Genomic DNA, 14,947 nt, shown 5'->3' with positions numbered 1-14,947 from the left:
TTATTTCTTAAATTCCCAAAGAGATGGTTTCCTTTTTTCCATGGAAAGTCTACATTCTTCACAGCATACTCCAGCTTGACAAGTTCTCATCAGGCAGGTAACAACATATTCCATCTCTTCCCCTTTTCCTTTTTAATATTGTTCAACACCACCTCCCACACATGCCCCTCCCCTCCAGCAGACAGTAGCCAGATTCACTTATCTAAAGAGGAATTTATGCTGGTCTGAGAAAACACCAGCCCCCTCAACTGCAAGGACATGCCTGGATAACATATTCAGATATGCCTCAGATATTGCGTCAAACACTTCAAAGTTGGTTAAAGATGCACTGCATAGCACCAGAAGGGTAGTTACGTTCTTGCTGGGAAGGAGACATTATTTTAAAAATAAATTTGAAGGTAATTTTTCCAGCAGTAAAGACACTATTTCCTGGCGAATATGTTCTGAACTTTAAGACAGAAAGCCTTTAAATAGTCAAAAGCAATATTCAATCTTGGTACACTTCACTGGCATAAGTTCTCATAATTGCTAAAGGAAATAACTAAGGCTATGTCTGCATGGCACAAAGCACCATGCTAATTAACCCTGCAGAGACACTAATTAATCTGGGCTGGATGCCATGACAAGATGACTACTCTGCTGCCCTGGGAATCTCCCCGTGCTGATGTATCCTGCCATTCGGCCATACACACCCCCCAAGTGGTCTCTTTCACATGAAAGAGTCTTAGACCAAAGATGAACTCCCCACAGAGGGGCATTCCCTCTCAGAAACTGTCATGCAGCTCTTATTCAAGCCCATGATCTGCAGACAATACTGAGCCATACATCGCACTAATTCTTACCTATCTAGCAAAATAATCGGTATTAGAGGATCCTAGGCTGCTAGGAGGAGGAACATGAGAGGCTGTATACAAGGACATTCTCCTAGGCCTCAGTACAGAAAGTCCAAGACATCATCTCAGAGGAGCTAACTGTGATCATCTGCCAATGCTTCAGCTGCAGCAATTCATCCCAGGACAATTTAACATCTCACCTGGCCTCAAAACCAAGCAAGGGGAGAGCCTGTACTGCTAGTTGAAAAGTTCTGGAGTCAGTAGGTTCTAAATAGCAGACAAATGGAGCCACTGTGGTTGTTAGCACATTTAAAAAAGTTAAATTGTTGCCAAAGCAACTCCACAGCTTTCCTTTCAATATTCTGGTGATAAAACAAGTCTTGCGCTAAAGCCAGAACACCTTATCTGCTGTACCTGATGCCACCTCTTGGTACAGAGACCAGCAAATGGACTGCAAATGGACTTTGAGCTTCTTGTGACTTGTTAAAATACACACTATAAAGAACAATGTACTCAGCAGCAGCTTGGAGTGCCTGTCCCAATAGGAATTGGTTTTTGAGCAGCCAGAGAGCAAGAGGGAAGGACATCTGACATACAGTACAACCTGCAGCAGAAGATGCAGAAGGGCCATTCACATCCGAAAACACGACATTTCCAAGACAATCCTGTTAGTCTAGGACTTTAACAACAGCCTCTCACAAGAAACACAGACCTTCTGCAAAGCACAGCCCCATGAATTTATGCATGAGTTACTTTAGCAAGGGGACTCACGTTGCTGGTAAATGGGATACACCAGCTCTGCTAGAGCCTGGCGGGCAAGACCGGCTTCTCGCGTTTCAGCCCATTTGCACAGGCAGAGGTCGCAGCATGAGAAAGGACGGCTTCACCTTGGTCCAGGCTTTGCACTACAGCGGTCAGTGACCGGTTTCAACAAGTAGCTTGTTTCCTGTGGCAAAAAGCACAGGGACAACTGTTAGTCTAGTTTAAAGTGTGCTGCATCGAGATAGGGAGAAACCACATTGAATAAGCAGCATCAAAACCCTCTTGAGCCTTTCATGCTCTCAGAGTGGACAGATACTCAAATAAGCCTGATCCAGCACGGATGAATACAAATCCTAGACCACTGCAGAAAGCATAACCGCTAATTTAAGAGAAACTAAATTGCATTTCATAAGTAGGTTTTAAAGTAGCGGTTCTCACACTTGGACCCAAAGTGCATCAGCTCATGAAAAATGGAAAGGTGTCATAAAAGACAGATTTGCTACCTGATTGCTTTCAAAAACGGTAAGCTTTTTTTTCCACAGGCATCTGGACATATGTAGGTTTAAGACTGACTAATAAAAGGCCGTGTCTTTCAAAACATTTAATGCTACTTCTTGACCCAAAGGCCGAGTGTCCGTGAATTTTACATGGTAAAAGTGACAATTTATATAAACACTTCAGTCTCTAACCAACAAAAAATGGTCAAAATTGTGACAAAACAGTACAACCCAGCAAGCCACACAAACAGATGTACTGAACCGTAACACCATTAGCTATCAAGTCAGGTGAGATTGACTCATCCATCTTCACTGCACCCTCAGAGGCCAGACGTGCCCCACTTCTTCCTCCAGCACCTTCCCTATACAAATTGTAGAGTTCATCATGGGCTTTCTGAAGGGAGTTGGCAGGACAGTGCCATGACACAATCACCACAGCAATGGAGACCTTCAGCTGTCATACAGCAACCTAAGCTTTAACCAGAAACAGGCAAACTTCTGAAAAGTACCAGCACAAATACTCTAACAGCTGAGGCTGCTGCCATGGGTGAAGCTTCACTGACAGCAATAGAGCACACCCAGTGCTTTCATTTATCCCATCTGCGGGGAATTCACTGCTCATGGAATTCATCACCCGTACATAGGGCTTCATGTCCAGAGATTAAGAGGAGGGGAAGTCATCAGCACACCCATGTTCTGGTTTGGGGGGCAGGGGTGTCCTTTTTCGCATGCCCCTTTCTGTGGGCAGGGCAGACCTAATTCTTTGTTCTCTGTCTGCATCAAGACTCAGATGGCCCAGATTAAAAACGCCAATGTATTTCCTAGGACTCTAAAGCACGATGGACTTTACAAGGCCAATTTAGTTGAGATATTTAATGTTAGACAAGAAATGGAGGGAGAAGGGGGTGTCACAACTAAAAGTGGTTTGAGAAAGAAGGAAAACTGGGAAGACCCTCACCTACAGATCATTTTAATTTAACCTTTCTCAACAAACCAGCTATATCCTGTACAATATCCCTTATCCACTTACACCCTTTGCTTGTTCACATCACCATATCATGAAACACCTGTGGCAAGCAACAACACACAAGATAAATGTGTGCTTGCTTCCTTAAGGAGAGGAGAGATTAGGAAAGGGCAGGAAGGTCATCCTTTTGTCTTGCAATGAAAAGGAACTGGGAAGGTGGAGAATGTAACTGAAAGGGACCATAAAACACTATCTTGCTTGCCTGGTTCCTAGGTCAGATGGCTCCTCAGCTGCCTGTGGACAGGCATGGCAACACAGGCTGCCCCTGATGAGAGCAGCACCTGCTTACTCCTCCGGTCCCATCCGAGCTGGGCAAGCAGAGGAAGGGAGGGAAAGGGGCCTGCCAGCTTTTAAAAGGCAGAAGACTCTTCACGAAGTAATCTTAACATTCAAAATTAAGTTAAAGATATAGAGCAAATTGCCATTATCTTCAGAAACCCTAGTAACCTTGATGGGCCCCAAAATTCTTAATTGCTGGATTTCAAGGAACAAAAGCAAACCTCTGTAAAAACTCTTTCTTCATGCTGTTTCCCCATCCTCATAGAAAATGAAAACATTCCCCAGTTGTGAAGCACCACTACATATCTTCATGGGTGTAACACAGCTATAACCAACAAAAAAATATACATAGGCAGCTGATCTGCTCTAGAGTCATGCCAAGAACCTGCATCTGAGGGAATCCACATCCCTCACATATCATCTCTGTACCTAGTCCTGGAGGCTGAAGCTCCCCCTACTTTGGGACAGGCAACATCCCAAGACTTTGAGTTGGCAGGGGAAAAAAAAACCACAACAGGACTCCCGTCCTCCTCTGGCACCAAGGTAAAATTTGGACCAGGTCACTTGGCCTTGCAGCTCAGGCTTTCCATATGCGTGATGCCTAGCTGCCTTTGGGATTTTCAAACAGATCTTACCACCACCTCCTTAGTGATATTCGAATGTATACTGCTAAGGGATGGGATTTTTGGAAGGAATATGGTAGACTGGCCTCCAATATCCAGTGCTGTTTGGGAATGACCCTCAATGCCCACCACACACTCCTGTAATAGATCTGAGAAATTTTTGGTACTGAACCAAAATGAGAATAAATCTCTCATATTTTCAGGCTAAAGCTTTGAAAACACAATGAGTTAGTGAACCCCAAGCTGCACAATGTTACAGGGGTATGCCCCTCACTACAGCAGGCTATGACAAGAGCGATCCTCAAAAGTGTTAACACAGTCACATATCACTGAGGGCCATTGCCATGGCAATGCTGTTTTCCTTGTGCCAAAGGGAAAAAAAAGAGGTAGGACTGCTGTTTCATCAGATGTTCCAAATCAATGATGAACAAGAAAAGCTAAAAATAAATTACTTTTGAATTTACTGCCTGTGAAGCAAACTAATGCAGAAAAGCCACTGTACATCCTTATACCTTCATGAGCACCATGTTCTAAACATGTCAATTCATTTCATATGAGGGGTGCTAGATAAAAAAAAAGCATTTCCAGGGATTCAGTGATCAGGAAAATTAAGCAAACAAGCATGTGGTCTCCAAAGGAAAGGTCAGATTATTCTCCAGAGTCCCACCGCTAGCTCTTAAAAGAACTGCTTTCCCCAATTTAATTTCAAGCCCTATCATCCTATGAGACATTTGATTGTGTGTCTCAGAAATGAAGCAGAAGAATAGCTGGATCCTAATCCTAGCATAAGCTAGAAAGACTAGCAAGGGGAGGACAAGGATGAGACATGCAGTTCTGGTCAGGATGTTCTTCTCTGTTGAAATTGTTATCACATCTAGCATATTCAGCAATGTCACAGATTAGAAACTCCACAAAAGAAGGCATACACAAATGGCAATATTCCCATCCTTTCTGCCAAAAAATAAGTAAAGGGACTGTCATTACAATACTACTACTATATATAATATATATACACATGCACAATCTATATATACACACTAAACACTGGATTTTCAGGGTCCAGCTCATGGACATTAAGGTTGTAATCTAACAACCTAATCTCTCAAACTAGACTGGGGAGAAAACATGCATGCGAGATGTGTGATCTTCAACGTACATTTCCCTCGAACAGCCAAAAGAGTAATATAAAAGTGCAGAAACCCCCTCTCCCCACAGAGTCCATAAAACACGAAGGTCACAGAGCAAAGCCACCCGAACCAATTCTGCCTGAAAAGTTGCAGGCACGCCTTTGCAAGCAAAGCCAGCGGAAGGCGGGGGAGGGAAAGGACAGAGTGGAAAAGCAGATGAAAAAGCCAGCCCAAGCTTTGCAACACTGCTTTATCATGTCACTGTGAAGGCTCAGTGTGTTTGTGGGTACTCAGGGTCAATGCAGATGAAAAATTGTCAACTTAATTGTCGTCCCGTCACGGCTTCTGCCTAGCAGGCTTTGAGTTGCGCGAGGCTGAGCGGGTTGTTCCAACAGTTTGCGAACAGTTTATCCACCAGAAAGAGACACCGACAGAGGTATTTCACACACGCACACACACACACAAGCATGCATACACACTCCTTGTAATACTTCCCCGACATTAAGTAATGCCATTCAAAAAACAAGCCACCACTTCAAGCCAGAAGTACTCTCCCATTTAGATATATTTTAAGTAGTCTGTTAGATAGTAACACCAAAACCTACTCAGTGACACAAACAAGATCAAATGTCACTATTTCACGAAAAAGTAAAAAGGAAGACTAAACTTACAGGGCTGTTAGTCCACCGTTTCCCTCTAGCACACCGTACATCATTGAACTGCAATGCCTGAAACAGTAACTTGACCTCTCTGTGAAGGCGGGCGGTATTATACAAGCTGAAACATTAGAAACATGCATAATTACGCTGGGTATTTGCCACACATTCTTTCATCCGTGAACAAATATGAATGGAAATGTCATACTGACACTCCAGGCTTAGATTATGTCCAAACCACCAATTAAGAAGATTTTTCACAAGGCCCTGAGAGAACAAAATTTTTTAGAGCAGGAGAAATTTTCTTTGCACTTAAGCTGTGCATATGTTAAAAACACAATGACAGTGCTGCCAGCTCAAACCCAAGACAACGGTGGGCTACACCAGGGATTTTTCAGCTTTCTTCCCCACCACTGACAATGTAGCGTCACTTTTTTCTCCTCTGACGCCATGCACCCATTCATGCAGCACTTCCGAAAATGCCTACCATGGCACCAGCCGCATCCCGTCACTCATCATCCACCCGTTCCTGCACGGTGCTGCCTCTCTCCTACACCTGTGCAGTGCCTGCCTGCTCCTCAGCACACCTCCATCAGACCAAGAACCTTTAGCAGAAGCAGTCCATCCATAGGGTTGGTTGGGCTGAAACACACTTCTAGAACGACAAATGGGGCAGGTGAATGAAGAGAAAGCACCATACTTGCTCCTAGCTGCACAGACGGGCAACCACAGCTCACATCACAGCTGCTTACACTTCTGGCAATATCCCTTTTACATCAAGCATACAGAATGCCCTCACTGCATGTAACCTTCTCTTCCCCTCAAGGAAAGCAGCATTCATCTTTTGGGTGGCAGAACCAGAAAACAATTAAATACTGCAAAACAATATTCACAGCTGGAGCCTAGCAAAATACACAACACTTTCAAAACTTTTAAGGCTATCTCATACAAGACAACAAAACCCACAATTTTTTTCTTAGCAGGGAGAAAACCCAGTTCCCAAAGGCAGACGAACTATGTGCACATGTCTAACTACACTCTTCTCCTGTTACATTAAGTTCTCCTATTTCTCAAAGTCAAGACCTAGCCACACTCCTGACCAAGTGAGACACAGCAATGTCTATAGTTGCTGTGATCCCGTTGCTCCTGAACTTATTTTGCTACCACCATCCGCACATTGCTGTTCTGGGCAGCTAACTTGTCCACCCCTTTGCCACAATGAAACACTGCCTGTACTTGCTTGCCACAAATAGATGTGGAATACACAGTATTTGTTTCAACTAATTCCCCATGCACTAGGGACAACGCATGCATTTAGAACAGTGTTCCAGCAGACACACATGAATTATTCTAGAATAATTCTTTTAATTTGTACCTCAAGCAGCCCAGCTCCCTCTGTCTCTTCCTCGTTATATACTTCCAAAACCTTTGAAGGTCATAGCAACGCATAAAGTGAAGTACCTCTCAAGATACACAAGTCAGATTTTGCCGTTTCCAGGATCTATGTTTTTCCCTTTATGCAGGATAGCCATAAGGAAACACGAGTTGCCATAATGACCACACAGAAAGGAAGTAAAAAATTACAAGCAAAGTTTTTCCACAGGTATCTGAAATCTCAAGATATGAAAATTGGTCAGTAGAACTTGCTGGAGGTTTTGGTTTTTTGTTAATTTGAAAACTGCTTTTGCAAATCATGGTTTATTCAGCGGTTAAGCCCTGCATACTTTCTTACACACTTCTGAAAAGTGTGGGCATCTTTATCTTGAAGTTTCTCCCTCTCTTCCATATAACCTAAAAATCAACTGAACAATGACGGAGCAACCCTCTTAAGCCTTACCTAGAGCATCTATTCAAAAATGTCTGAGCGATGTGATGAAAATGCTTTAAGTCAAACTAAAGTGGTTTGTGGCCAAAAGAAAATTGATGTGTATTTCAACACAGAAACTGCTGCAGAGCAAAGACCTGAGTTTGCATCAAATCCTGGTTGGAATAATTTAATTGCCACAATGTAAGAGCAGGAATTTCTCAAGTCTTTTTTATTTGCTTTCCCTGTAAATACGAGAGAAGGGAAAAGTCAACACTATAGTTTTAAGATTCCAATTTAGAAGTGGTTTGATAACAACCTTCCCCAAGTCATTCTCCTGGGAAAGAGCTGTTAGAGCACAGAGCTAATTAGGGCTTGTCAGTTAAGCTCCTTCTGCTTTGTTCAGAAAACCTAGACAAATAGCTTATCCATGGATAGACCTGGGGGCCTTTCACAAATATTTTGTATTCCACTGCAAGCTTAGGCACATTACATAAACATCTGGAGTACCCACTAAAATGTGAACACCTCCCCCTCTGCCCTGCAGTGTGTGTCTTCATGACACTGTTTCATCAACAGTGACAGAAAGAAAACAATATTATAGAGGGCTTCCATCCAAACAAAATGTAATAGCTTGTCTATACATACACCAAGGTTTGGGGGGAAAGGGAGTAGGGGAAATTCAGGTGCATAAACAAGTTTTTCAGTCCTCCTTATCAGTACTTAACTTCTGAGAGAAAGTGCCTTGTATCATTAATAATAAGAGACTGTTTCCAGAAGGGTTGGAGACTAGACTGCTCTGGGGGGGAAACGGCAGTGAGAATCAGATGTGTTCATCTTTTCCCAGGAGGTGCAGTGCAGTTTGGAAGTGCACTCAGCATCCAGAAACTAAGACAATGCCAAGTCACCCTGGTGTACTCTGACACCACACGAGAGCATAGAGAGAACCACAGACATGCTACAAAACATGGGCTTCTACAAAAGCTCCCAGCTGTGTTGACCATGCCAGGGCCCATAATTAATAAACCAGTTGCTCACAATGCAGCAGGTACTTTGATATTACATTACACAGCATAGCTGGATTGGAGCCAAGGAGCTACATGCTGTGGGAGCCAAGCTTTGAGGAGGGAAAGGCCTCTATGGGACCCTTTCCCCAAACAGCAATGTCAGCACCTTCAGCTTAGACTGCAAAGATGCCTGCAGAATTGCAGCGACCAAGCCTAACCACTGGGCATTTTTTATGCATTTGGTTATTTTTCAAACCTGTAGAGAAGCTGTACCTTACTGTACATTTGAGCAACTGCATAACAGGCACAGCTTAGTTACCTCACAATATTCCCTTCGCAAAAGGGAAGGTGAGGCACTGGAACAGGTTGCCCAGAGAAGCTGTGGCAGCCCCCTCCCTGGAAGTGTTCAAGGCCAGGTTGGATGGGGCTTTGGGCAACCTGGTCTAGTGGAGGGTGTCCCTGCCCATGGCAGGGGGGTTGGAACTAGATGGTCTTTGAGGTCCCTTCCAACCCAAACCATCCTGTGATTCTAAAACCAGGGAAACAAAGTCTTCCTTTTCACTGCTATTACACAGGAGAACACTGAAAACTTCTGGTGAGACAAAGGCAGCAGCAGCCAACGGGTGTGATAAACTGTCATTCACACTTTATTCCAATGAGTAATAATTACATGGTTTAAAAATACACAAAATCAATGCATATGTTAAACACGAAAGAAACTGTCCTCAAGAGCTAGATGCTCTGAGATCACATTTCAAAGCAATGCAGTATCATTCTGTTAATCTTTTGGGAAAACCAGCAAGGATATTCTGCTTCAGTGTGATTAACGCAGGAATTCAAGCCTCTCCAATGTAACCTTCCACAGAAAGCTCAGGGGTCAAGAGTAGCAGCTTGTATGTGTCGTGCTACAATGCTAATATATCTGTACTATCAACAAAAGCCTTCTGTAACAATAGGACCAACAAGTTTCATGGGGGAAAGGGGATTCTATATATAGACTCTAAGACTGGCACAAAACATCTTCTACACAACTGTAAGTGAAAAGTTGTTCTTCTAAAGGCAGTTGCAAAAATTTAATTTTTGCTATGTGGATGGAAAAAAGCTAACAGATTGACTTCCATGCTTTATTCTCAAATACTCTATCAAAACAGTAATAAAAGACTGCTTTCTTAGAGTAATGGTTAATGAACAAAACGAAGCTGAGACAGCAACTGCCCTGCCCTGCAAAGGCCCTGGGCTCCACGAGAAAAAATATAATTAGTACAAATAGCCTCAGGGTGGTCAGCGTCAACCATGAAAAGAGATCATCAGATGAGTTTTTTCTCCTCATTCTTACCCTTTGCAATCTGAGAAGAGTGAAAGAGGACACCAGTTAGCAAGAAGGCTGCTAATTAATTCCTCCTCACCCAGGCACTGCAAAGCTTCTAGCTGCAAACTACCTGCTGATCTAGGAACAGGCACTTAATAGAATTTTAAGAAGCTTGATTCATTCTGAAAAAATGCCATTAAAACAGACACAATCATCTCACAAGATCAGCGTGTAACATTTTCCTTAGCAGCAGCAAGAAAAGATGAAAGAAAAGCAGCATCATTCTTTCCTACATTATTTTAAGCCTGATTAATTTTCAGAGCAACAACTTACATCGCACAGTGATTTTGATGAGAGGTCAGCATGCCACAGGCACAGATGCTTTCAAAAGGATGACTTCACATGAGGAGGAGACCTCACATCATCTCTTAGGTGAACAAGTTTCCCTGAAATAAGTGATCTCTGAATAAGTGGCCACAGGGTAGAAATGTCTTGCCGTAAGGGCAGGACCAGAATGCAGAGTGCAGGTGACATGCCAGGTTAAGACACAGGCAGCTAAAGCACTTTAAGGAAGCAGGACTCTTGTCTTAGGTGCTCAGTTAACCTGGATAAAAGGCTATAAAAAGCTCTTTGGGAAGAGCACTATGACAAGAGATGAGTCAGAGAGAAGGAATAATGGAAGAACACCAATGGACCCCACAAAGAGAGATCTCTGCACACTAACACTGAGGATCTCAAGTTTTCTGCGACCAGCCATAGTTTGTTTGCCTCACAAGGCTGCTCTGTTAGTACTATCACAATACAAACAAGAGAAGTCCTGACAGCAAGAGTTAAACTCCTGGTGTCAGTAGGCAGACATAGCCTTAAGTCAAGTGTCCTCTCAAACACCTGCAGCTCAGCTGTAGCCTTTTGAAGTACCAAAGGGACATCACAATCATTAAAACTGAGTAACAAATCCACCTGCAAGCACAAAGCCTCAATAATCTGAACAACTTTGATCCTTCTCAATCTATTAATGACTGCGATGCCCCTCATTTTAGCTAGAGCACAAAGCATCGAGTTATTGAGATTAATATTTTGGGGTTTTTGATGAGGCAGGACAAGCACCTCTAATCTCATCACTCTTTTCCAGTTATGTTTAAAAGCTCCCAGCACTATTTCTCTTCAATACCTGCTTCTACCAATGGCAAAGTGGAGAGCACCAAGACCACATCTTCGCACTGCATAGGTCTAGGTAGGCAACAAGCCAACTAGGCAAACACAGGCAATGGAAAGGATTTTTTTTTTTTTTTAAACTGTGTTATCACCTCCTGGGCACACAGAGTGCCTGCTGAATGCACCGCAGATGTGCAGCCTAGCCAGCTGTGTTTTCTCGCATCAATTTTTCATCCCTTTGTCCCCATCCTGAAATTGCTTTTCTTTCCACCTACCCAGCAATCTCAGCTACATTTTTTTCCCCCCTGAAAAAAAGGATTATAGTTTCTGGCCTTTACCACCGCACACAAACTTGACTGAAATCTGAGAAGCAAGAATGTTTTACTTGGTTTGAATATGAAGACACCTGCAGTTCCACCTCAGGTGTGCAATGCAGAGCCAACAACAAAAGAATGGAAATGTCAAGGACCAGACACTTTCTTAAACATACCAGATTTTACTCTGGGCAAACAACGGAAGTACTGTTTATTTTTTTCTTGTCAAAGCAGAAATCCTCCATGGTAGGTTACACCATTGTAGGTTAATGAGTTCCTGCGTACAAGCTCTCCAATGAACTGACTGGCTTCAAGCCCTTGTTTAGACAGGTAACATGGAAGAGGTCAGCCAGAGGACCCTGCAGATGCAGACAGGCTGGATCAGGAATGCCAGTGGCCAGAACCCAGACCGGGTAAGCAGGAATTAACGCAGCTATCCTCTGGGTGATTACCGAGCATTTCCCACCAATGCTATCAGATCTGAAGAACAGGACAAAGAACAAAATGTGTAGGGACACATTCCCTGCTGCTCCTTCTCAAAAGCAATAAAATGCCCTTTTTAGAGTGTAAAGTGAGGGCGAGTCCTTCCCTGCTTGGAATAAACGCACTTGTGCACATTCCTTCCCTTTATACTGTGTACATCTCTACTTGGCATCGCAAGCTGTGGCAGGATGACTCAGTTTGTTACTGATTAACAGCTCACTTCAAATCTTTTCTGTGTACCTCAATCCAGCTCTGCTCATATCAGTCATCAGGCATCCTGACACCATCCCTTTCTTACGACTTCGCCCTCAGGTGTATCAGACAAATACTAACTCAATAGCCCAGAGCTCACCAGGTACCAGCAAACTCCCTCCCCCCTCTCCAGAGCACAACCCCCCCACCACACTTGCAACTTTCACATCCCCAAGGGCTCTGCAGGCAGCCAAGAAGGCTGTGGTCTTGCTGCCATCCCAAACTTCCATGCATGAAGAGACTAAGCTGTGAGTCAAGAAGATGTGTCCTGTCAAGGGAAGGCTCTGCCCACTCAGGTACCTGCAGATACCTGATAGATACCGGCAGATGGTAGACGGCTGGACCACCATACAGTATATCACCCACTTGCTTCTGGAGAGCAGGGCCTGGCCCTCCTGCCCAGAAAGGGGTTGTGTGCATGTATGGGGAAGGGAATAACTTTGGGATGACTGACAAACACAGTGCTTCAAATCAGAGATTAGGGGAAAAACAACGTACTTCAGTTCTGGGTGTATTTGCCCAAATTAAATGTTTTTTGTTCTTTTTTTTTAAAAAAAATCACACTTTTCCTATGAGGTGTCAGTCCTTCGCAAATACTGGGACTGATGTCTTGAATAGCCACCCAGAGCCATGTCCTGGCATGAACAAAAGGCAGCACCCCCCAGCAAGCTTTGCTGTAACAGCTGCTGAGAGGTGATGTTACCCAGTCTGTACCTCACTGCCTTCCACCCTGACACCCCCCCTCACTGCACACCTTTCCCCCCAGGCACCAACCTGAGTCTCAAAGGCAGCTGAAGTCCAGACCTCAGCCAGCTTCGTTTGCTCCCAGCACACAGCCTCTAACCAAAGACCACCTCTGTCTGCGCCTGCGGCTCGCGCTTCTCCCACCAGCGCCACTGCCTGCACGGGCAACGCACACACCTGCCCCCACAGCAACACCCTGCCTGCCCACCTCACGGGGAGAGAGGGAATCTCAAGTGCAGGTTCTCGCCCCTTCTCCCACTCTTCTTCCACAGTGTGGTATTTCCAGTAAACTATTTACAAACACACACACAAGCTACACACACTGCGAAATCCTGCCCAGGACTCTTACCCTACTGCGTAACTACATTGCACAATAAGTGCTCCTAAGCCCTGCCATTGGCACGAGCCCCAAAAGCAGTGCAGGGGTGAAGTCACATCTTCATAGCCTCACGAAGCCTCCAAAGGCCGAGGCAGTGCCAAGTGACATACAACTGTCTTTCAGAAACGGAGGCAGAAGGAGGCAAAGAGACAAGTCGCTGCCAACTCTGGAAGCTTGTTCGATGGTTTAAAAGTTTTATCAGAGATAAGCTAAAAGACCTTCTCCTGCCCACCTGCATGCAGCTACCAACACACCTGGTCTTATTTCCAAATGCAATCTCTTAACAGTCCACGCAGGCTGCTCTATGAAATTCATCATGCCAACCCCAATACGATGTGGGTGAAAGCCAGAAATCATTCCTGTGTCAAGGAGCACTGGTAGTCCCTATAAATATCAGGCAATATTTACATCTGCATCAAACCCGTGGTTTGGCAAAAAAGTTAATTCACCCAAGAGCGCTTTGATCCTCTGACAAATCATTTCCGGATTCAAGTTGAAACAACACAAAGGACTTTGGACACCAACCAGCTGTCGCCCTTGTGTTGTGAGCTAGCACTAAAACCCACACAGCCAGAGAGGAACGATTTAGGTGGTGGGAGGGGAGCAAATGGTCCATTTGCATTCACAGCATGTGAGAAGTTCCTTCTGCAGAAGTGATTCCTTCTCTTCCTACCTATCTGATACAAGCTGCCAGAACAGGGATCCACCAAAACTCACAAACAGGGAAGCAGCTGCAGGACACTTCAACAGCACCGAAGTACAGCAAAACCTGTTGGATGTACTACAACTGGGGAGGGGGGTAAGAGGAGATGTTTTTTCTTTGCTTTGCTCTCCAAAGGATGCTTAGACACTGACAGATCTCCAAATGCAATGGCCCCTTTGTGACCTTTAGGCCTGAGCTGAGTGAAAGAAACAAGAAGTGAGCTTAACAAAGACCTGAGACAGCAATTGGGAAAAGTGAAGGCAGAGCTGAGGTTTAATAGCCATCTGCTTTTTGTCCTGTTTAAAATGAAGCATTCACACACTTACTTGCAACCTAAAAAAACCCAAACACACCAAAAAACCTGACTGATGCCAGCAGACTGCTTTCAACATCCTCCCTCAAATATTCTCTCAGTACAGATATAATAATATTTTCCTGTGTTTCTACTAGCAAATTTGGCACTTGGCAATTAAAAAGAAATGCAGCTTCAGGGGGAAGCGGATTAGAAGCGTAACTTGCTACATAGTTCTGGTATGATGAACTCTTAATTAAAAACACATTACTAATTCAAGGTGTTGAAAGAAACAGTCCACATAACTAAGTAGTTTCTTCCAGTCTCCATCCTCATTTTAACCGATGTGTTTTATCACCAGGCTTTGAGAAATTGATGCTACATTCTCATTGAATAAACAGGCCATAATACACAAGCTAAAAAGAAGCAACTGACTAACCCTTGAGATGCTCTTGATGTTTATTAACTTATTTTTACTACAGGTGGCATAAAACTGAACTCCTGAAGCTTCTTCTTGTGACAGACTTATTTATTCTTTTATTACTTCTCATTAAAAGAAGTTTTGGTGGCCAGGCAACTCTCAGATGTGCTGCTTGACCTGCCTAGTTCCAACTAGATCAGTGCCTTCAAACTTAGCAGCACAAAAGGGATCAACTCGATAAAACTCACGCCTGAACTGCCAAATGCCAGATCCAGAGCTG

At 43.9% G+C, this 14,947-nt stretch overlaps 1 protein-coding gene across 5 annotated transcripts in view; it reads right to left on the bottom strand.

Annotated features, from left to right (window-relative positions):
* KANK1 (KN motif and ankyrin repeat domains 1) overlaps positions 1–14,947 on the bottom strand; it is a 131,849-nt gene that overhangs the window by 100,985 nt on the left and 15,917 nt on the right. Inside the window, exon 3 of one of the 5 annotated variants that reach the window (XM_054810037.1) lies at positions 1,605–1,779. The exons of 3 other annotated variants lie outside the window; for them this stretch is intronic. The gene's annotated coding sequence lies outside the window, so the exon portion shown is untranslated. Of the gene's footprint in view, positions 1–1,604; positions 1,780–5,819; positions 5,849–14,947 lie in introns of those variants that run through there. One more of the 5 variants, XM_054810039.1, reaches the window with a different exon arrangement.

This window comes from Grus americana, chromosome Z (assembly GCF_028858705.1).
Source record: "Grus americana isolate bGruAme1 chromosome Z, bGruAme1.mat, whole genome shotgun sequence".
Lineage (NCBI taxonomy): Eukaryota > Metazoa > Chordata > Aves > Gruiformes > Gruidae > Grus > Grus americana.
Note: the sequence above shows the minus strand (reverse complement) of the source record. Positions and strands in the feature narration are given on the sequence as shown.